We start from the raw sequence: 21,909 nt of genomic DNA, 5'->3' as shown, positions 1-21,909 counted from the left end.
GTCGTCTGGTTTCCTGAAAGCCGAATGCGAATGCGGAGGGGCTCGCGGGCCGCGGGGAGGCAACCCGGGTCTGCAGCGGGAGTCGGGGCCCCGGCCACCCACTCACTCCCCCCGCCCCGGGAGGGGCTGGGGCTGCGGGGGTGGCGGGGGGGCGAGGGGGGTGTGGGTCCAAGAATTGGGACGCGGGGCGGGGGCTAAAGGACCTCTTCTGGTAGGCAAAAAAGCCTCCAGCACCCGGAATTCCCAGGTGGTCTCCCATCCAAGATACTGAACAGGCCCGACCCTGCTTAGCTTCCGAGATCAGACGAGATCGGGCGCCTTCAGACCGATAGGGCCGGAGACGGCCGCGGCCGCCGCGGGGCGCCCTAAGAGCCTTGCGCTTCGCCTCCCTTTCGCTCTGACCTGCAGGTCGGGCCAACGGGCCGCCCCTCTCCTCCGGGGGCCGTGCTGTACTTGAGCCGCACGACCCGCGACCGCACTCCAGCCTGCTGACGCCGGCCCGGCCCCCGAACACCGCCAACACCAGACCAGCAACCGCCTGGCCGGGCCGGGGGCCCGATGGGCTTCCAGGACCCCCCAGTGACCGGGAGGGCGTGCGTGCGTGCGCGCGGGGCCTGGGGAGTGGGCTGAGGGGTGCGGAGGTCTCGGCGCCCTCCCACCCCCGGCCACTCCAGACCCGGCCGCGCTGGCTGAGCGGGGCCTCCCCCCACCTCCCCCCCCCATCCCGTTCGCTGCTCAGGGCCGCGCGACCCCGGAGGTGTCGGTCTTCGGGGCCCGCCGCCTCCCTACCCCCGCCGCCTCCCGACCCCCGCGGCCCGGGGGCCTCTGAACCTCCTGCGGGCCTAGGCGCAGCGAATCTTGAGCACCCAACTTGCCCGGCACCTGCCCGCTGCCCAAACCCACCGGGAGCCACGGAGGCGCGGTCGACCGGAGCGCCTCAGCCCCGCCCCTTTGCCCTACCGAGGCGCCCCCCTTGTCCCCACGCCGCCCGCCAAGCACCCGACCTTCCTGAGAGAGCAGACGAACCACAGGCAGGCACACAGACAGACACACACACTCGCACGCACCCACGCCATGGGAGACAGCTGGCCTGCGCGAGCTCCTCAGCCAGAGCCATAGCACCTGGGAGAGGCCGGGGCCAGACCAAAGGCCCGGCGGATGGCTGTCGGGAGAGACAGAGGAAGAAATCCATGAAGCTTCCGAGACAGACTCCAAGACGGCGAGAGGGAGATACACACACACACACACACACACACACACACACACACACACGAGTGTGGTCTTTGGAAATTCTTCTGTTCGTAGTTGCTGGGTTGAGCCCAACTTTTATAGGCCCCATGGAGTGCGGCCCATCAGGCTCCTCTGTCCGTGGCATTTCCCAGGCGAGAATACTGGAGTGGGTTGCCATTTCTTTCTCCAGGGGATCTTCCCGACCCAGGGATCAAACCCGAGTCTCCTGCGGGCGGATGCCTTGCCATCTGAACCAGCACATTGCGAATTCCCTAGGCAAAATACAAAGAAAAGAGCTCGTGTGCTACTAAGTGGAAAGGTGATTGAAGAAACAGAAGGTGTCCTTTGTTGGTATCTTGGAATCTTTCTTTAGTTTTCGTTGATTTTTACTCTTAAGGCTACTTGAACAAGGCAAGAGAGAAACCCCAGAATTGAAAAGCAATTGACTTTTTTGAAAGAAACCTGTGCAGGTTAAGCACTCTTCGTTTTTGAGAGATGGTGAAACGCAAAATCTTGATTCAACACATATGACTTTGGTGAACTTTATTTCAAATCTCCATGATGAACCCCTAAGGCGTCCAGGAAGAAAGGAGTAGAGCGGGAGACAAAAAGAGCAACCTTTCCCCTTGGCGCCATCCCAACCAGCTGCTTAGTTCCTTCATCTCATGGACTACCATCTGGGCTTATCTGGTTTGTCTGATTCTTGTTTCGGGGCCCGTTTCTAGTCACAAGGCTGTCAACAGTGGGGGGTGGGGTGGGGTGGGGGGGAAGCCCTTCTTTCCATTCCACATGAGACCCAGTGGACAATCCAGGCCCTGGCCACTGCATAGAGCGTGCAGCAACAATATCAACGGTGATGCTGGTTAACAACGCATATTCCTGGAATCCACTCCGTTGCCTACTGAGTGTGTGCGGTGGTGGTCTGGAACCTATACCTGGAAGCTTTCTTGATGATTGCAAATGACACCAAAGTCCGAGGACGATGGAAGATCTTCACGTTTCTGCAAGAGCCACACACCTCCAGAAGGAACCGCAAGACTTGCCTGACATGGTCAAGGTCTAAGTATTGGACTACACGTCGGAAGGTCTCCACCTTTGCTATGGAAGTCAAACGATCTTTCTTGGAAATGAAAATGGATCACACTGAACGTTCACATTCTTCTAGAGCATTTGAAAAGCCCTAAACTGTAGAAATCTGCTGTACGAGTTCCTTGAAAGCAAGAACCCATACTGATGGATATGTCTTAATGCCTTAGATTGTGCCTTGAATATAGCGTACACATGAACCCAGGAAAGGAAAGAATGGAATCGCCAAATATACAAAGAGATCAAAAGTGCCGAGCCAAGTGACACCTTGAGGCTTCCAAGAACTTTTCTGTCTTTCACACGCTAAGTAAATCCTGAGCACCTACGATGAGCTGGGAGGCATGTAATAAGTTTCTGGAACTAGAAGGCGGAGAGAAGCAGACACAGAGTTCCTGCTTTCACTGAGACGAATCTAATGATACATCACAGGCAGATCCTTTGAGAACTTGTCGAGGGGCCTCTACCCTCACCAAAACCTGGGTGTCAGGGAAGGCTTTTCAGAGTAACCATTGCGTTGAGGTCCATAGGTGGAACCTACGTAAACCAGGGTTGAGATGCAGGAAGAATTTCAGGCAGGGAAAACAGCATCCTGGAAGTCTACGTGACCAGGGAACCTTAGGACGTTCAAGAAATGAAAATGCCCTATGGGATGGAAGCCAAAGAGTGCAGAGGGCATTCCAGGGAAAAGACATCTGAGAAGAACGTGAGGAGCAGGCATGAAGGGAATTGGTCGTATCTTCAATATGATGGGAAAATACAAGAGCCGTTGGAGCAGGATGGTGACAGAATTGCATCTGCATTTCCAAACGGTCATCTTGCTCCACGTCACTAATGATTGGAGAGACTCAACTCCAAACGCCAAGGAGGGACCACTTCGCCCGAGTCCGACTGGGCCTCATTGCAATGTCTGTCCATAGCAGATGCTGGAGAAGCTGTGGAGCAAAGGGAACTCTCCTCCACGCTGAGTAGGAATGGGAGTTGGTACAGCCGGGATGGAAAAGAGTATGGAGGTTCGCGAAGGAACTAAACGTAGAAGTAGCCTATGGTTCAGCAGTCCCACTCCCAGGCATAGATCCACCCCCAGTACAAGCCAACAAGCCAGATGCCCCTGTTTGGGCACATCGATCTGTGTGCGCGCTCGCATGCGCATGCGCGATCGCCTGCGAGGCTGGGGGTGGGGCGGGGGCTGGGGCTCTGGCTGGAGTCGGTGCAAGCCCCGGGATTGCCTGAGGCAAGCCAAAGGAGCCCCAGAGGGAGACGGGACGGCCGGTCGTCTGGTTTCCTGAAAGCCGAATGCGAATGCGGAGGGGCTCGCGGGCCGCGGGGAGGCAACCCGGGTCTGCAGCGGGAGTCGGGGCCCCGGCCACCCACTCACTCCCCCCGCCCCGGGAGGGGCTGGGGCTGCGGGGGTGGCGGGGGGGCGAGGGGGGTGTGGGTCCAAGAATTGGGACGCGGGGCGGGGGCTAAAGGACCTCTTCTGGTAGGCAAAAAAGCCTCCAGCACCCGGAATTCCCAGGTGGTCTCCCATCCAAGATACTGAACAGGCCCGACCCTGCTTAGCTTCCGAGATCAGACGAGATCGGGCGCCTTCAGACCGATAGGGCCGGAGACGGCCGCGGCCGCCGCGGGGCGCCCTAAGAGCCTTGCGCTTCGCCTCCCTTTCGCTCTGACCTGCAGGTCGGGCCAACGGGCCGCCCCTCTCCTCCGGGGGCCGTGCTGTACTTGAGCCGCACGACCCGCGACCGCACTCCAGCCTGCTGACGCCGGCCCGGCCCCCGAACACCGCCAACACCAGACCAGCAACCGCCTGGCCGGGCCGGGGGCCCGATGGGCTTCCAGGACCCCCCAGTGACCGGGAGGGCGTGCGTGCGTGCGCGCGGGGCCTGGGGAGTGGGCTGAGGGGTGCGGAGGTCTCGGCGCCCTCCCACCCCCGGCCACTCCAGACCCGGCCGCGCTGGCTGAGCGGGGCCTCCCCCCACCTCCCCCCCCCATCCCGTTCGCTGCTCAGGGCCGCGCGACCCCGGAGGTGTCGGTCTTCGGGGCCCGCCGCCTCCCTACCCCCGCCGCCTCCCGACCCCCGCGGCCCGGGGGCCTCTGAACCTCCTGCGGGCCTAGGCGCAGCGAATCTTGAGCACCCAACTTGCCCGGCACCTGCCCGCTGCCCAAACCCACCGGGAGCCACGGAGGCGCGGTCGACCGGAGCGCCTCAGCCCCGCCCCTTTGCCCTACCGAGGCGCCCCCCTTGTCCCCACGCCGCCCGCCAAGCACCCGACCTTCCTGAGAGAGCAGACGAACCACAGGCAGGCACACAGACAGACACACACACTCGCACGCACCCACGCCATGGGAGACAGCTGGCCTGCGCGAGCTCCTCAGCCAGAGCCATAGCACCTGGGAGAGGCCGGGGCCAGACCAAAGGCCCGGCGGATGGCTGTCGGGAGAGACAGAGGAAGAAATCCATGAAGCTTCCGAGACAGACTCCAAGACGGCGAGAGGGAGATACACACACACACACACACACACACACACACACACACACACGAGTGTGGTCTTTGGAAATTCTTCTGTTCGTAGTTGCTGGGTTGAGCCCAACTTTTATAGGCCCCATGGAGTGCGGCCCATCAGGCTCCTCTGTCCGTGGCATTTCCCAGGCGAGAATACTGGAGTGGGTTGCCATTTCTTTCTCCAGGGGATCTTCCCGACCCAGGGATCAAACCCGAGTCTCCTGCGGGCGGATGCCTTGCCATCTGAACCAGCACATTGCGAATTCCCTAGGCAAAATACAAAGAAAAGAGCTCGTGTGCTACTAAGTGGAAAGGTGATTGAAGAAACAGAAGGTGTCCTTTGTTGGTATCTTGGAATCTTTCTTTAGTTTTCGTTGATTTTTACTCTTAAGGCTACTTGAACAAGGCAAGAGAGAAACCCCAGAATTGAAAAGCAATTGACTTTTTTGAAAGAAACCTGTGCAGGTTAAGCACTCTTCGTTTTTGAGAGATGGTGAAACGCAAAATCTTGATTCAACACATATGACTTTGGTGAACTTTATTTCAAATCTCCATGATGAACCCCTAAGGCGTCCAGGAAGAAAGGAGTAGAGCGGGAGACAAAAAGAGCAACCTTTCCCCTTGGCGCCATCCCAACCAGCTGCTTAGTTCCTTCATCTCATGGACTACCATCTGGGCTTATCTGGTTTGTCTGATTCTTGTTTCGGGGCCCGTTTCTAGTCACAAGGCTGTCAACAGTGGGGGGTGGGGTGGGGTGGGGGGGAAGCCCTTCTTTCCATTCCACATGAGACCCAGTGGACAATCCAGGCCCTGGCCACTGCATAGAGCGTGCAGCAACAATATCAACGGTGATGCTGGTTAACAACGCATATTCCTGGAATCCACTCCGTTGCCTACTGAGTGTGTGCGGTGGTGGTCTGGAACCTATACCTGGAAGCTTTCTTGATGATTGCAAATGACACCAAAGTCCGAGGACGATGGAAGATCTTCACGTTTCTGCAAGAGCCACACACCTCCAGAAGGAACCGCAAGACTTGCCTGACATGGTCAAGGTCTAAGTATTGGACTACACGTCGGAAGGTCTCCACCTTTGCTATGGAAGTCAAACGATCTTTCTTGGAAATGAAAATGGATCACACTGAACGTTCACATTCTTCTAGAGCATTTGAAAAGCCCTAAACTGTAGAAATCTGCTGTACGAGTTCCTTGAAAGCAAGAACCCATACTGATGGATATGTCTTAATGCCTTAGATTGTGCCTTGAATATAGCGTACACATGAACCCAGGAAAGGAAAGAATGGAATCGCCAAATATACAAAGAGATCAAAAGTGCCGAGCCAAGTGACACCTTGAGGCTTCCAAGAACTTTTCTGTCTTTCACACGCTAAGTAAATCCTGAGCACCTACGATGAGCTGGGAGGCATGTAATAAGTTTCTGGAACTAGAAGGCGGAGAGAAGCAGACACAGAGTTCCTGCTTTCACTGAGACGAATCTAATGATACATCACAGGCAGATCCTTTGAGAACTTGTCGAGGGGCCTCTACCCTCACCAAAACCTGGGTGTCAGGGAAGGCTTTTCAGAGTAACCATTGCGTTGAGGTCCATAGGTGGAACCTACGTAAACCAGGGTTGAGATGCAGGAAGAATTTCAGGCAGGGAAAACAACATCCTGGAAGTCTACGTGACCAGGGAACCTTAGGACGTTCAAGAAATGAAAATGCCCTATGGGATGGAAGCCAAAGAGTGCAGAGGGCATTCCAGGGAAAAGACATCCGAGAAGAACGTGAGGAGCAGGCATGAAGGGAATTGGTCGTATCTTCAATATGATGGGAAAATACAAGAGCCGTTGGAGCAGGATGGTGACAGAATTGCATCTGCATTTCCAAACGGTCATCTTGCTCCACGTCACTAATGATTGGAGAGACTCAACTCCAAACGCCAAGGAGGGACCACTTCGCCCGAGTCCGACTGGGCCTCATTGCAATGTCTGTCCATAGCAGATGCTGGAGAAGCTGTGGAGCAAAGGGAACTCTCCTCCACGCTGAGTAGGAATGGGAGTTGGTACAGCCGGGATGGAAAAGAGTATGGAGGTTCGCGAAGGAACTAAACGTAGAAGTAGCCTATGGTTCAGCAGTCCCACTCCCAGGCATAGATCCACCCCCAGTACAAGCCAACAAGCCAGATGCCCCTGTTTGGGCACATCGATCTGTGTGCGCGCTCGCATGCGCATGCGCGATCGCCTGCGAGGCTGGGGGTGGGGCGGGGGCTGGGGCTCTGGCTGGAGTCGGTGCAAGCCCCGGGATTGCCTGAGGCAAGCCAAAGGAGCCCCAGAGCGAGACGGGACGGCCGGTCCGGTCGTCTGGTTTCCTGAAAGCCGAATGCGAATGCGGAGGGGCTCGCGGGCCGCGGGGAGGCAACCCAGGTCTGCAGCGGGAGTCGGGGCCCCGGCCACCCACTCACTCCCCCCGCCCCGGGAGGGGCTGGGGCTGCGGGGGTGGCGGGGGGGCGAGGGGGGTGTGGGTCCAAGAATTGGGACGCGGGGCGGGGGCTAAAGGACCTCTTCTGGTAGGCAAAAAAGCCTCCAGCACCCGGAATTCCCAGGTGGTCTCCCATCCAAGATACTGAACAGGCCCGACCCTGCTTAGCTTCCGAGATCAGACGAGATCGGGCGCCTTCAGACCGATAGGGCCGGAGACGGCCGCGGCCGCCGCGGGGCGCCCTAAGAGCCTTGCGCTTCGCCTCCCTTTCGCTCTGACCTGCAGGTCGGGCCAACGGGCCGCCCCTCTCCTCCGGGGGCCGTGCTGTACTTGAGCCGCACGACCCGCGACCGCACTCCAGCCTGCTGACGCCGGCCCGGCCCCCGAACACCGCCAACACCAGACCAGCAACCGCCTGGCCGGGCCCGGGGGCCCGATGGGCTTCCAGGACCCCCCAGTGACCGGGAGGGCGTGCGTGCGTGCGCGCGGGGCCTGGGGGGTGGGCTGAGGGGTGCGGAGGTCTCGGCGCCCTCCCACCCCCGGCCACTCCAGACCCGGCCGCGCTGGCTGAGCGGGGCCTCCCCCCACCTCCCCCCCCCATCCCGTTCGCTGCTCAGGGCCGCGCGACCCCGGAGGTGTCGGTCTTCGGGGCCCGCCGCCTCCCGATCCCCGCGGCCCGGGGGCCTCTGAACCTCCTGCGGGCCTAGGCGCAGCGAATCTTGAGCGCCCAACTTGCCCGGCACCTGCCCGCTGCCCAAACCCACCGGGAGCCACGGAGGCGCGGTCGACCGGAGCGCCTCAGCCCCGCCCCTTTGCCCTACCGAGGCGCCCCCCTTGTCCCCACGCCGCCCGCCAAGCACCCGACCTTCCTGAGAGAGCAGACGAACCACAGGCAGGCACACAGACAGACAGACAGACAGACAGACACACACACACACACACACACACACACACACACACACACACGAGTGTGGTCTTTGGAAATACTTCTGTTCGTAGTTGCTGGGTTGAGCCCAACTCTTATAGGACCCATGGAGTGCGGCCCATCAGGCTCCTCTGTCCGTGGCATTTCCCAGGCGAGAATACTGGAGTGGGTTGCCATTACCTTCTCCAGGGGATCTTCCCGACCCAGGGATCAAACCCGAGTCTCCTGCGGGCGGATGCCTTGCCATCTGAACCAGCACATTGCGAATTCCCTAGGCAAAATACAAAGAAAAGAGCTCGTGTGCTACTAAGTGGAAAGGTGATTGAAGAAACAGAAGGTGTCCTTTGTTGGTATCTTGGAATCTTTCTTTAGTTTTCGTTGATTTTTACTCTTAAGGCTACTTGAACAAGGCAAGAGAGAAACCCCAGAACTGAAAAGCAATTGACTTTTTTGAAAGAAACCTGTGCAGGTTAAGCACTCTTCGTTTTTGAGAGATGGTGAAATGCAAAATCTTGATTCAACACATATGACTTTGGTGAACTTTATTTCAAATCTCCATGATGAACCCCTAAGGCGTCCAGGAAGAAAGGAGTAGAGCGGGAGACAAAAAGAGCAACCTTTCCCCTTGGCGCCATCCCAACCAGCTGCTTAGTTCCTTCATCTCATGGACTACCATCTGGGCTTATCTGGTTTGTCTGATTCTTGTTTCGGGGCCCGTTTCTAGTCACAAGGCTGTCAAGAGTGGGGGGTGGGGTGGGGGGTGGGGGAAGCCCTTCTTTCCATTCCACATGAGACCCAGTGGACAATCCAGGCCCTGGCCACTGCATAGAGCGTGCAGCAACAATATCAACGGTGATGCTGGTTAACAACGCATATTCCTGGAATCCACTCCGTTGCCTACTGAGTGTGTGCGGTGGTGGTCTGGAACCTATACCTGGAAGCTTTCTTGATGGTTGCAAATGACACCAAAGTCCGAGGACGATGGAAGATCTTCACGTTTCTGCAAGAGCCACACACCTCCAGAAGGAACCGCAAGACTTGCCTGACATGGTCAAGGTCTAAGTATTGGACTACACGTCGGAAGGTCTCCACCTTTGCTATGGAAGTCAAACGATCTTTCTTGGAAATGAAAATGGATCACACTGAACGTTCACATTCTTCTAGAGCATTTGAAAAGCCCTAAACTGTAGAAATCTGCTGTACGAGTTCCTTGAAAGCAAGAACCCATACTGATGGATATGTCTTAATGCCTTAGATTGTGCCTTGAATATAGCGTACACATGAACCCAGGAAAGGAAAGAATGGAATCGCCAAATACACAAAGAGATCAAAAGTGCCGAGCCAAGTGACACCTTGAGGCTTCCAAGAACTTTTCTGTCTTTCACACGCTAAGTAAATCCTGAGCACCTACGATGAGCTGGGAGGCATGTAATAAGTTTCTGGAACTAGGAGGCGGAGAGAAGCAGACACAGAGTTCCTGCTTTCACTGAGACGAATCTAATGATACATCACAGGCAGATCCTTGGAGAACTTGTCGAGGGGCCTCTACCCTCACCAAAACCTGGGTGTCAGGGAAGGCTTTTCAGAGTAACCATTGCGTTGAGGTCCATAGGTGGAACCTACGTAAACCAGGGTTGAGATGCAGGAAGAATTTCAGGCAGGGAAAACAGCATCCTGGAAGTCTAGGTGACCAGGGAAACTTAGGACGTTCAAGAAATGAAAATGCCCTATGGGATGGAAGCCAAAGAGTGCAGAGGGCATTCCAGGGAAAAGACATCCGAGAAGAACGTGAGGAGCAGGCATGAAGGGAATTGGTCGTATCTTCAATATGATGGGAAAATACAAGAGCCGTTGGAGCAGGATGGTGACAGAATTGCATCTGCATTTCCAAACGGTCATCTTGCTCCACGTCACTAATGATTGGAGAGACTCAACTCCAAACGCCAAGGAGGGACCACTTCGCCCGAGTCCGATTGGGCCTCATTGCAATGTCTGTCCATAGCAGATGCTGGAGAAGCTGTGGAGCAAAGGGAACTCTCCTCCACGCTGAGTAGGAATGGGAGTTGGTACAGCCGGGATGGAAAAGAGTATGGAGGTTCGCGAAGGAACTAAACGTAGAAGTAGCCTATGGTTCAGCAGTCCCACTCCCAGGCATAGATCCACCCCCAGTACAAGCCAACAAGCTAGATGCCCCGTTTGGGCACATCGATCTGTGCGCGCGCTCGCATGCGCATGCGCGATCGCCTGCGAGGCTGGGGGTGGGGCGGGGGCTGGGGCTCTGGCTGGAGTCGGTGCAAGCCCCGGGATTGCCTGAGGCAAGCCAAAGGAGCCCCAGAGGGAGACGGGACGGCCGGTCCGGTCGTCTGGTTTCCTGAAAGCCGAATGCGAATGCGGAGGGGCTCGCGGGCCGCGGGGAGGCAACCCAGGTCTGCAGCGGGAGTCGGGGCCCCGGCCACCCACTCACTCCCCCCGCCCCGGGAGGGGCTGGGGCTGCGGGGGTGGCGGGGGGGCGAGGGGGGTGTGGGTCCAAGAATTGGGACGCGGGGCGGGGGCTAAAGGACCTCTTCTGGTAGGCAAAAAAGCCTCCAGCACCCGGAATTCCCAGGTGGTCTCCCATCCAAGATACTGAACAGGCCCGACCCTGCTTAGCTTCCGAGATCAGACGAGATCGGGCGCCTTCAGACCGATAGGGCCGGAGACGGCCGCGGCCGCCGCGGGGCGCCCTAAGAGCCTTGCGCTTCGCCTCCCTTTCGCTCTGACCTGCAGGTCGGGCCAACGGGCCGCCCCTCTCCTCCGGGGGCCGTGCTGTACTTGAGCCGCACGACCCGCGACCGCACTCCAGCCTGCTGACGCCGGCCCGGCCCCCGAACACCGCCAACACCAGACCAGCAACCGCCTGGCCGGGCCCGGGGGCCCGATGGGCTTCCAGGACCCCCCAGTGACCGGGAGGGCGTGCGTGCGTGCGCGCGGGGCCTGGGGGGTGGGCTGAGGGGTGCGGAGGTCTCGGCGCCCTCCCACCCCCGGCCACTCCAGACCCGGCCGCGCTGGCTGAGCGGGGCCTCCCCCCACCTCCCCCCCCCATCCCGTTCGCTGCTCAGGGCCGCGCGACCCCGGAGGTGTCGGTCTTCGGGGCCCGCCGCCTCCCGATCCCCGCGGCCCGGGGGCCTCTGAACCTCCTGCGGGCCTAGGCGCAGCGAATCTTGAGCGCCCAACTTGCCCGGCACCTGCCCGCTGCCCAAACCCACCGGGAGCCACGGAGGCGCGGTCGACCGGAGCGCCTCAGCCCCGCCCCTTTGCCCTACCGAGGCGCCCCCCTTGTCCCCACGCCGCCCGCCAAGCACCCGACCTTCCTGAGAGAGCAGACGAACCACAGGCAGGCACACAGACAGACAGACAGACAGACAGACAGACACACACACACACACACACACACACACACACACACGAGTGTGGTCTTTGGAAATACTTCTGTTCGTAGTTGCTGGGTTGAGCCCAACTCTTATAGGACCCATGGAGTGCGGCCCATCAGGCTCCTCTGTCCGTGGCATTTCCCAGGCGAGAATACTGGAGTGGGTTGCCATTACCTTCTCCAGGGGATCTTCCCGACCCAGGGATCAAACCCGAGTCTCCTGCGGGCGGATGCCTTGCCATCTGAACCAGCACATTGCGAATTCCCTAGGCAAAATACAAAGAAAAGAGCTCGTGTGCTACTAAGTGGAAAGGTGATTGAAGAAACAGAAGGTGTCCTTTGTTGGTATCTTGGAATCTTTCTTTAGTTTTCGTTGATTTTTACTCTTAAGGCTACTTGAACAAGGCAAGAGAGAAACCCCAGAACTGAAAAGCAATTGACTTTTTTGAAAGAAACCTGTGCAGGTTAAGCACTCTTCGTTTTTGAGAGATGGTGAAATGCAAAATCTTGATTCAACACATATGACTTTGGTGAACTTTATTTCAAATCTCCATGATGAACCCCTAAGGCGTCCAGGAAGAAAGGAGTAGAGCGGGAGACAAAAAGAGCAACCTTTCCCCTTGGCGCCATCCCAACCAGCTGCTTAGTTCCTTCATCTCATGGACTACCATCTGGGCTTATCTGGTTTGTCTGATTCTTGTTTCGGGGCCCGTTTCTAGTCACAAGGCTGTCAAGAGTGGGGGGTGGGGTGGGGGGTGGGGGAAGCCCTTCTTTCCATTCCACATGAGACCCAGTGGACAATCCAGGCCCTGGCCACTGCATAGAGCGTGCAGCAACAATATCAACGGTGATGCTGGTTAACAACGCATATTCCTGGAATCCACTCCGTTGCCTACTGAGTGTGTGCGGTGGTGGTCTGGAACCTATACCTGGAAGCTTTCTTGATGGTTGCAAATGACACCAAAGTCCGAGGACGATGGAAGATCTTCACGTTTCTGCAAGAGCCACACACCTCCAGAAGGAACCGCAAGACTTGCCTGACATGGTCAAGGTCTAAGTATTGGACTACACGTCGGAAGGTCTCCACCTTTGCTATGGAAGTCAAACGATCTTTCTTGGAAATGAAAATGGATCACACTGAACGTTCACATTCTTCTAGAGCATTTGAAAAGCCCTAAACTGTAGAAATCTGCTGTACGAGTTCCTTGAAAGCAAGAACCCATACTGATGGATATGTCTTAATGCCTTAGATTGTGCCTTGAATATAGCGTACACATGAACCCAGGAAAGGAAAGAATGGAATCGCCAAATACACAAAGAGATCAAAAGTGCCGAGCCAAGTGACACCTTGAGGCTTCCAAGAACTTTTCTGTCTTTCACACGCTAAGTAAATCCTGAGCACCTACGATGAGCTGGGAGGCATGTAATAAGTTTCTGGAACTAGGAGGCGGAGAGAAGCAGACACAGAGTTCCTGCTTTCACTGAGACGAATCTAATGATACATCACAGGCAGATCCTTGGAGAACTTGTCGAGGGGCCTCTACCCTCACCAAAACCTGGGTGTCAGGGAAGGCTTTTCAGAGTAACCATTGCGTTGAGGTCCATAGGTGGAACCTACGTAAACCAGGGTTGAGATGCAGGAAGAATTTCAGGCAGGGAAAACAGCATCCTGGAAGTCTAGGTGACCAGGGAACCTTAGGACGTTCAAGAAATGAAAATGCCCTATGGGATGGAAGCCAAAGAGTGCAGAGGGCATTCCAGGGAAAAGACATCCGAGAAGAACGTGAGGAGCAGGCATGAAGGGAATTGGTCGTATCTTCAATATGATGGGAAAATACAAGAGCCGTTGGAGCAGGATGGTGACAGAATTGCATCTGCATTTCCAAACGGTCATCTTGCTCCACGTCACTAATGATTGGAGAGACTCAACTCCAAACGCCAAGGAGGGACCACTTCGCCCGAGTCCGATTGGGCCTCATTGCAATGTCTGTCCATAGCAGATGCTGGAGAAGCTGTGGAGCAAAGGGAACTCTCCTCCACGCTGAGTAGGAATGGGAGTTGGTACAGCCGGGATGGAAAAGAGTATGGAGGTTCGCGAAGGAACTAAACGTAGAAGTAGCCTATGGTTCAGCAGTCCCACTCCCAGGCATAGATCCACCCCCAGTACAAGCCAACAAGCTAGATGCCCCGTTTGGGCACATCGATCTGTGCGCGCGCTCGCATGCGCATGCGCGATCGCCTGCGAGGCTGGGGGTGGGGCGGGGGCTGGGGCTCTGGCTGGAGTCGGTGCAAGCCCCGGGATTGCCTGAGGCAAGCCAAAGGAGCCCCAGAGGGAGACGGGACGGCCGGTCCGGTCGTCTGGTTTCCTGAAAGCCGAATGCGAATGCGGAGGGGCTCGCGGGCCGCGGGGAGGCAACCCAGGTCTGCAGCGGGAGTCGGGGCCCCGGCCACCCACTCACTCCCCCCGCCCCGGGAGGGGCTGGGGCTGCGGGGGTGGCGGGGGGGCGAGGGGGGTGTGGGTCCAAGAATTGGGACGCGGGGCGGGGGCTAAAGGACCTCTTCTGGTAGGCAAAAAAGCCTCCAGCACCCGGAATTCCCAGGTGGTCTCCCATCCAAGATACTGAACAGGCCCGACCCTGCTTAGCTTCCGAGATCAGACGAGATCGGGCGCCTTCAGACCGATAGGGCCGGAGACGGCCGCGGCCGCCGCGGGGCGCCCTAAGAGCCTTGCGCTTCGTTTCCCTTTCGCTCTGACCTGCAGGTCGGGCCAACGGGCCGCCCCTCTCCTCCGGGGGCCGTGCTGTACTTGAGCCGCACGACCCGCGACCGCACTCCAGCCTGCTGACGCCGGCCCGGCCCCCGAACACCGCCAACACCAGACCAGCAACCGCCTGGCCGGGCCCGGGGGCCCGATGGGCTTCCAGGACCCCCCAGTGACCGGGAGGGCGTGCGTGCGTGCGCGCGGGGCCTGGGGGGTGGGCTGAGGGGTGCGGAGGTCTCGGCGCCCTCCCACCCCCGGCCACTCCAGACCCGGCCGCGCTGGCTGAGCGGGGCCTCCCCCCACCTCCCCCCCCCATCCCGTTCGCTGCTCAGGGCCGCGCGACCCCGGAGGTGTCGGTCTTCGGGGCCCGCCGCCTCCCGATCCCCGCGGCCCGGGGGCCTCTGAACCTCCTGCGGGCCTAGGCGCAGCGAATCTTGAGCGCCCAACTTGCCCGGCACCTGCCCGCTGCCCAAACCCACCGGGAGCCACGGAGGCGCGGTCGACCGGAGCGCCTCAGCCCCGCCCCTTTGCCCTACCGAGGCGCCCCCCTTGTCCCCACGCCGCCCGCCAAGCACCCGACCTTCCTGAGAGAGCAGACGAACCACAGGCAGGCACACAGACAGACAGACAGACAGACAGACACACACACACACACACACACACACACACACACACACACGAGTGTGGTCTTTGGAAATACTTCTGTTCGTAGTTGCTGGGTTGAGCCCAACTCTTATAGGACCCATGGAGTGCGGCCCATCAGGCTCCTCTGTCCGTGGCATTTCCCAGGCGAGAATACTGGAGTGGGTTGCCATTACCTTCTCCAGGGGATCTTCCCGACCCAGGGATCAAACCCGAGTCTCCTGCGGGCGGATGCCTTGCCATCTGAACCAGCACATTGCGAATTCCCTAGGCAAAATACAAAGAAAAGAGCTCGTGTGCTACTAAGTGGAAAGGTGATTGAAGAAACAGAAGGTGTCCTTTGTTGGTATCTTGGAATCTTTCTTTAGTTTTCGTTGATTTTTACTCTTAAGGCTACTTGAACAAGGCAAGAGAGAAACCCCAGAACTGAAAAGCAATTGACTTTTTTGAAAGAAACCTGTGCAGGTTAAGCACTCTTCGTTTTTGAGAGATGGTGAAATGCAAAATCTTGATTCAACACATATGACTTTGGTGAACTTTATTTCAAATCTCCATGATGAACCCCTAAGGCGTCCAGGAAGAAAGGAGTAGAGCGGGAGACAAAAAGAGCAACCTTTCCCCTTGGCGCCATCCCAACCAGCTGCTTAGTTCCTTCATCTCATGGACTACCATCTGGGCTTATCTGGTTTGTCTGATTCTTGTTTCGGGGCCCGTTTCTAGTCACAAGGCTGTCAAGAGTGGGGGGTGGGGTGGGGGGTGGGGGAAGCCCTTCTTTCCATTCCACATGAGACCCAGTGGACAATCCAGGCCCTGGCCACTGCATAGAGCGTGCAGCAACAATATCAACGGTGATGCTGGTTAACAACGCATATTCCTGGAATCCACTCCGTTGCCTACTGAGTGTGTGCGGTGGTGGTCTGGAACCTATACCTGGAAGCTTTCTTGATGGTTGCAAATGACACCAAAGTCCGAGGACGATGGAAGATCTTCACGTTTCTGCAAGAGCCACACACCTCCAGAAGGAACCGCAAGACTTGCCTGACATGGTCAAGGTCTAAGTATTGGACTACACGTCGGAAGGTCTCCACCTTTGCTATGGAAGTCAAACGATCTTTCTTGGAAATGAAAATGGATCACACTGAACGTTCACATTCTTCTAGAGCATTTGAAAAGCCCTAAACTGTAGAAATCTGCTGTACGAGTTCCTTGAAAGCAAGAACCCATACTGATGGATATGTCTTAATGCCTTAGATTGTGCCTTGAATATAGCGTACACATGAACCCAGGAAAGGAAAGAATGGAATCGCCAAATACACAAAGAGATCAAAAGTGCCGAGCCAAGTGACACCTTGAGGCTTCCAAGAACTTTTCTGTCTTTCACACGCTAAGTAAATCCTGAGCACCTACGATGAGCTGGGAGGCATGTAATAAGTTTCTGGAACTAGGAGGCGGAGAGAAGCAGACACAGAGTTCCTGCTTTCACTGAGACGAATCTAATGATACATCACAGGCAGATCCTTGGAGAACTTGTCGAGGGGCCTCTACCCTCACCAAAACCTGGGTGTCAGGGAAGGCTTTTCAGAGTAACCATTGCGTTGAGGTCCATAGGTGGAACCTACGTAAACCAGGGTTGAGATGCAGGAAGAATTTCAGGCAGGGAAAACAGCATCCTGGAAGTCTAGGTGACCAGGGAAACTTAGGACGTTCAAGAAATGAAAATGCCCTATGGGATGGAAGCCAAAGAGTGCAGAGGGCATTCCAGGGAAAAGACATCCGAGAAGAACGTGAGGAGCAGGCATGAAGGGAATTGGTCGTATCTTCAATATGATGGGAAAATACAAGAGCCGTTGGAGCAGGATGGTGACAGAATTGCATCTGCATTTCCAAACGGTCATCTTGCTCCACGTCACTAATGATTGGAGAGACTCAACTCCAAACGCCAAGGAGGGACCACTTCGCCCGAGTCCGATTGGGCCTCATTGCAATGTCTGTCCATAGCAGATGCTGGAGAAGCTGTGGAGCAAAGGGAACTCTCCTCCACGCTGAGTAGGAATGGGAGTTGGTACAGCCGGGATGGAAAAGAGTATGGAGGTTCGCGAAGGAACTAAACGTAGAAGTAGCCTATGGTTCAGCAGTCCCACTCCCAGGCATAGATCCACCCCCAGTACAAGCCAACAAGCTAGATGCCCCGTTTGGGCACATCGATCTGTGCGCGCGCTCGCATGCGCATGCGCGATCGCCTGCGAGGCTGGGGGTGGGGCGGGGGCTGGGGCTCTGGCTGGAGTCGGTGCAAGCCCCGGGATTGCCTGAGGCAAGCCAAAGGAGCCCCAGAGGGAGACGGGACGGCCGGTCCGGTCGTCTGGTTTCCTGAAAGCCGAATGCGAATGCGGAGGGGCTCGCGGGCCGCGGGGAGGCAACCCAGGTCTGCAGCGGGAGTCGGGGCCCCGGCCACCCACTCACTCCCCCCGCCCCGGGAGGGGCTGGGGCTGCGGGGGTGGCGGGGGGGCGAGGGGGGTGTGGGTCCAAGAATTGGGACGCGGGGCGGGGGCTAAAGGACCTCTTCTGGTAGGCAAAAAAGCCTCCAGCACCCGGAATTCCCAGGTGGTCTCCCATCCAAGATACTGAACAGGCCCGACCCTGCTTAGCTTCCGAGATCAGACGAGATCGGGCGCCTTCAGACCGATAGGGCCGGAGACGGCCGCGGCCGCCGCGGGGCGCCCTAAGAGCCTTGCGCTTCGCCTCCCTTTCGCTCTGACCTGCAGGTCGGGCCAACGGGCCGCCCCTCTCCTCCGGGGGCCGTGCTGTACTTGAGCCGCACGACCCGCGACCGCACTCCAGCCTGCTGACGCCGGCCCGGCCCCCGAACACCGCCAACACCAGACCAGCAACCGCCTGGCCGGGCCCGGGGGCCCGATGGGCTTCCAGGACCCCCCAGTGACCGGGAGGGCGTGCGTGCGTGCGCGCGGGGCCTGGGGGGTGGGCTGAGGGGTGCGGAGGTCTCGGCGCCCTCCCACCCCCGGCCACTCCAGACCCGGCCGCGCTGGCTGAGCGGGGCCTCCCCCCACCTCCCCCCCCCATCCCGTTCGCTGCTCAGGGCCGCGCGACCCCGGAGGTGTCGGTCTTCGGGGCCCGCCGCCTCCCGATCCCCGCGGCCCGGGGGCCTCTGAACCTCCTGCGGGCCTAGGCGCAGCGAATCTTGAGCGCCCAACTTGCCCGGCACCTGCCCGCTGCCCAAACCCACCGGGAGCCACGGAGGCGCGGTCGACCGGAGCGCCTCAGCCCCGCCCCTTTGCCCTACCGAGGCGCCCCCCTTGTCCCCACGCCGCCCGCCAAGCACCCGACCTTCCTGAGAGAGCAGACGAACCACAGGCAGGCACACAGACAGACAGACAGACAGACAGACACACACACACACACACACACACACACACACACACACGAGTGTGGTCTTTGGAAATACTTCTGTTCGTAGTTGCTGGGTTGAGCCCAACTCTTATAGGACCCATGGAGTGCGGCCCATCAGGCTCCTCTGTCCGTGGCATTTCCCAGGCGAGAATACTGGAGTGGGTTGCCATTACCTTCTCCAGGGGATCTTCCCGACCCAGGGATCAAACCCGAGTCTCCTGCGGGCGGATGCCTTGCCATCTGAACCAGCACATTGCGAATTCCCTAGGCAAAATACAAAGAAAAGAGCTCGTGTGCTACTAAGTGGAAAGGTGATTGAAGAAACAGAAGGTGTCCTTTGTTGGTATCTTGGAATCTTTCTTTAGTTTTCGTTGATTTTTACTCTTAAGGCTACTTGAACAAGGCAAGAGAGAAACCCCAGAACTGAAAAGCAATTGACTTTTTTGAAAGAAACCTGTGCAGGTTAAGCACTCTTCGTTTTTGAGAGATGGTGAAATGCAAAATCTTGATTCAACACATATGACTTTGGTGAACTTTATTTCAAATCTCCATGATGAACCCCTAAGGCGTCCAGGAAGAAAGGAGTAGAGCGGGAGACAAAAAGAGCAACCTTTCCCCTTGGCGCCATCCCAACCAGCTGCTTAGTTCCTTCATCTCATGGACTACCATCTGGGCTTATCTGGTTTGTCTGATTCTTGTTTCGGGGCCCGTTTCTAGTCACAAGGCTGTCAACAGTGGGGGGTGGGGTGGGGGGTGGGGGAAGCCCTTCTTTCCATTCCACATGAGACCCAGTGGACAATCCAGGCCCTGGCCACTGCATAGAGCGTGCAGCAACAATATCAACGGTGATGCTGGTTAACAACGCATATTCCTGGAATCCACTCCGTTGCCTACTGAGTGTGTGCGGTGGTGGTCTGGAACCTATACCTGGAAGCTTTCTTGATGGTTGCAAATGACACCAAAGTCCGAGGACGATGGAAGATCTTCACGTTTCTGCAAGAGCCACACACCTCCAGAAGGAACCGCAAGACTTGCCTGACATGGTCAAGGTCTAAGTATTGGACTACACGTCGGAAGGTCTCCACCTTTGCTATGGAAGTCAAACGATCTTTCTTGGAAATGAAAATGGATCACACTGAACGTTCACATTCTTCTAGAGCATTTGAAAAGCCCTAAACTGTAGAAATCTGCTGTACGAGTTCCTTGAAAGCAAGAACCCATACTGATGGATATGTCTTAATGCCTTAGATTGTGCCTTGAATATAGCGTACACATGAACCCAGGAAAGGAAAGAATGGAATCGCCAAATACACAAAGAGATCAAAAGTGCCGAGCCAAGTGACACCTTGAGGCTTCCAAGAACTTTTCTGTCTTTCACACGCTAAGTAAATCCTGAGCACCTACGATGAGCTGGGAGGCATGTAATAAGTTTCTGGAACTAGGAGGCGGAGAGAAGCAGACACAGAGTTCCTGCTTTCACTGAGACGAATCTAATGATACATCACAGGCAGATCCTTGGAGAACTTGTCGAGGGGCCTCTACCCTCACCAAAACCTGGGTGTCAGGGAAGGCTTTTCAGAGTAACCATTGCGTTGAGGTCCATAGGTGGAACCTACGTAAACCAGGGTTGAGATGCAGGAAGAATTTCAGGCAGGGAAAACAGCATCCTGGAAGTCTAGGTGACCAGGGAACCTTAGGACGTTCAAGAAATGAAAATGCCCTATGGGATGGAAGCCAAAGAGTGCAGAGGGCATTCCAGGGAAAAGACATCCGAGAAGAACGTGAGGAGCAGGCATGAAGGGAATTGGTCGTATCTTCAATATGATGGGAAAATACAAGAGCCGTTGGAGCAGGATGGTGACAGAATTGCATCTGCATTTCCAAACGGTCATCTTGCTCCACGTCACTAATGATTGGAGAGACTCAACTCCAAACGCCAAGGAGGGACCACTTCGCCCGAGTCCGATTGGGCCTCATTGCAATGTCTGTCCATAGCAGATGCTGGAGAAGCTGTGGAGCAAAGGGAACTCTCCTCCACGCTGAGTAGGAATGGGAGTTGGTACAGCCGGGATGGAAAAGAGTATGGAGGTTCGCGAAGGAACTAAACGTAGAAGTAGCCTATGGTTCAGCAGTCCCACTCCCAGGCATAGATCCACCCCCAGTACAAGCCAACAAGCTAGATGCCCCGTTTGGGCACATCGATCTGTGCGCGCGCTCGCATGCGCATGCGCGATCGCCTGCGAGGCTGGGGGTGGGGCGGGGGCTGGGGCTCTGGCTGGAGTCGGTGCAAGCCCCGGGATTGCCTGAGGCAAGCCAAAGGAGCCCCAGAGGGAGACGGGACGGCCGGTCCGGTCGTCTGGTTTCCTGAAAGCCGAATGCGAATGCGGAGGGGCTCGCGGGCCGCGGGGAGGCAACCCAGGTCTGCAGCGGGAGTCGGGGCCCCGGCCACCCACTCACTCCCCCCGCCCCGGGAGGGGCTGGGGCTGCGGGGGTGGCGGGGGGGCGAGGGGGGTGTGGGTCCAAGAATTGGGACGCGGGGCGGGGGCTAAAGGACCTCTTCTGGTAGGCAAAAAAGCCTCCAGCACCCGGAATTCCCAGGTGGTCTCCCATCCAAGATACTGAACAGGCCCGACCCTGCTTAGCTTCCGAGATCAGACGAGATCGGGCGCCTTCAGACCGATAGGGCCGGAGACGGCCGCGGCCGCCGCGGGGCGCCCTAAGAGCCTTGCGCTTCGCCTCCCTTTCGCTCTGACCTGCAGGTCGGGCCAACGGGCCGCCCCTCTCCTCCGGGGGCCGTGCTGTACTTGAGCCGCACGACCCGCGACCGCACTCCAGCCTGCTGACGCCGGCCCGGCCCCCGAACACCGCCAACACCAGACCAGCAACCGCCTGGCCGGGCCCGGGGGCCCGATGGGCTTCCAGGACCCCCCAGTGACCGGGAGGGCGTGCGTGCGTGCGCACGGGGCCTGGGGGGTGGGCTGAGGGGTGCGGAGGTCTCGGCGCCCTCCCACCCCCGGCCACTCCAGACCCGGCCGCGCTGGCTGAGCGGGGCCTCCCCCCACCTCCCCCCCCCATCCCGTTCGCTGCTCAGGGCCGCGCGACCCCGGAGGTGTCGGTCTTCGGGGCCCGCCGCCTCCCGATCCCCGCGGCCCGGGGGCCTCTGAACCTCCTGCGGGCCTAGGCGCAGCGAATCTTGAGCGCCCAACTTGCCCGGCACCTGCCCGCTGCCCAAACCCACCGGGAGCCACGGAGGCGCGGTCGACCGGAGCGCCTCAGCCCCGCCCCTTTGCCCTACCGAGGCGCCCCCCTTGTCCCCACGCCGCCCGCCAAGCACCCGACCTTCCTGAGAGAGCAGACGAACCACAGGCAGGCACACAGACAGACAGACAGACAGACAGACACACACACACACACACACACACACACACACACACACGAGTGTGGTCTTTGGAAATACTTCTGTTCGTAG

General features: G+C 57.8%; 7 pseudogenes; all 7 read right to left on the bottom strand.

Annotated features, from left to right (window-relative positions):
* Nucleotides 1–222: 222 nt before the first annotated feature.
* On the bottom strand, nt 223–342 carry LOC129640960 (uncharacterized; annotated as a pseudogene).
* Nucleotides 343–3,807: 3,465 nt separating this feature from the next.
* LOC129640959 (uncharacterized) lies at nt 3,808–3,927 on the bottom strand (annotated as a pseudogene).
* A 3,470-nt stretch (nt 3,928–7,397) lies between these two features.
* On the bottom strand, nt 7,398–7,517 carry LOC129640958 (uncharacterized; annotated as a pseudogene).
* Nucleotides 7,518–10,803: 3,286 nt separating this feature from the next.
* Nucleotides 10,804–10,923, bottom strand: LOC129640957 (uncharacterized; annotated as a pseudogene).
* A 3,284-nt stretch (nt 10,924–14,207) lies between these two features.
* LOC129640955 (uncharacterized) lies at nt 14,208–14,327 on the bottom strand (annotated as a pseudogene).
* Nucleotides 14,328–17,611: 3,284 nt separating this feature from the next.
* LOC129640954 (uncharacterized) lies at nt 17,612–17,731 on the bottom strand (annotated as a pseudogene).
* A 3,282-nt stretch (nt 17,732–21,013) lies between these two features.
* LOC129640953 (uncharacterized) lies at nt 21,014–21,133 on the bottom strand (annotated as a pseudogene).
* Nucleotides 21,134–21,909: the final 776 nt, after the last annotated feature.

Source organism: Bubalus kerabau, unplaced genomic scaffold, assembly GCF_029407905.1.
Source record: "Bubalus kerabau isolate K-KA32 ecotype Philippines breed swamp buffalo unplaced genomic scaffold, PCC_UOA_SB_1v2 scaffold_54, whole genome shotgun sequence".
In the NCBI taxonomy this organism is placed as follows: domain Eukaryota; kingdom Metazoa; phylum Chordata; class Mammalia; order Artiodactyla; family Bovidae; genus Bubalus; species Bubalus kerabau.
The sequence above is the reverse complement of the archived record's forward strand: the minus strand, read 5'-3'. Positions and strand labels throughout refer to the sequence as shown.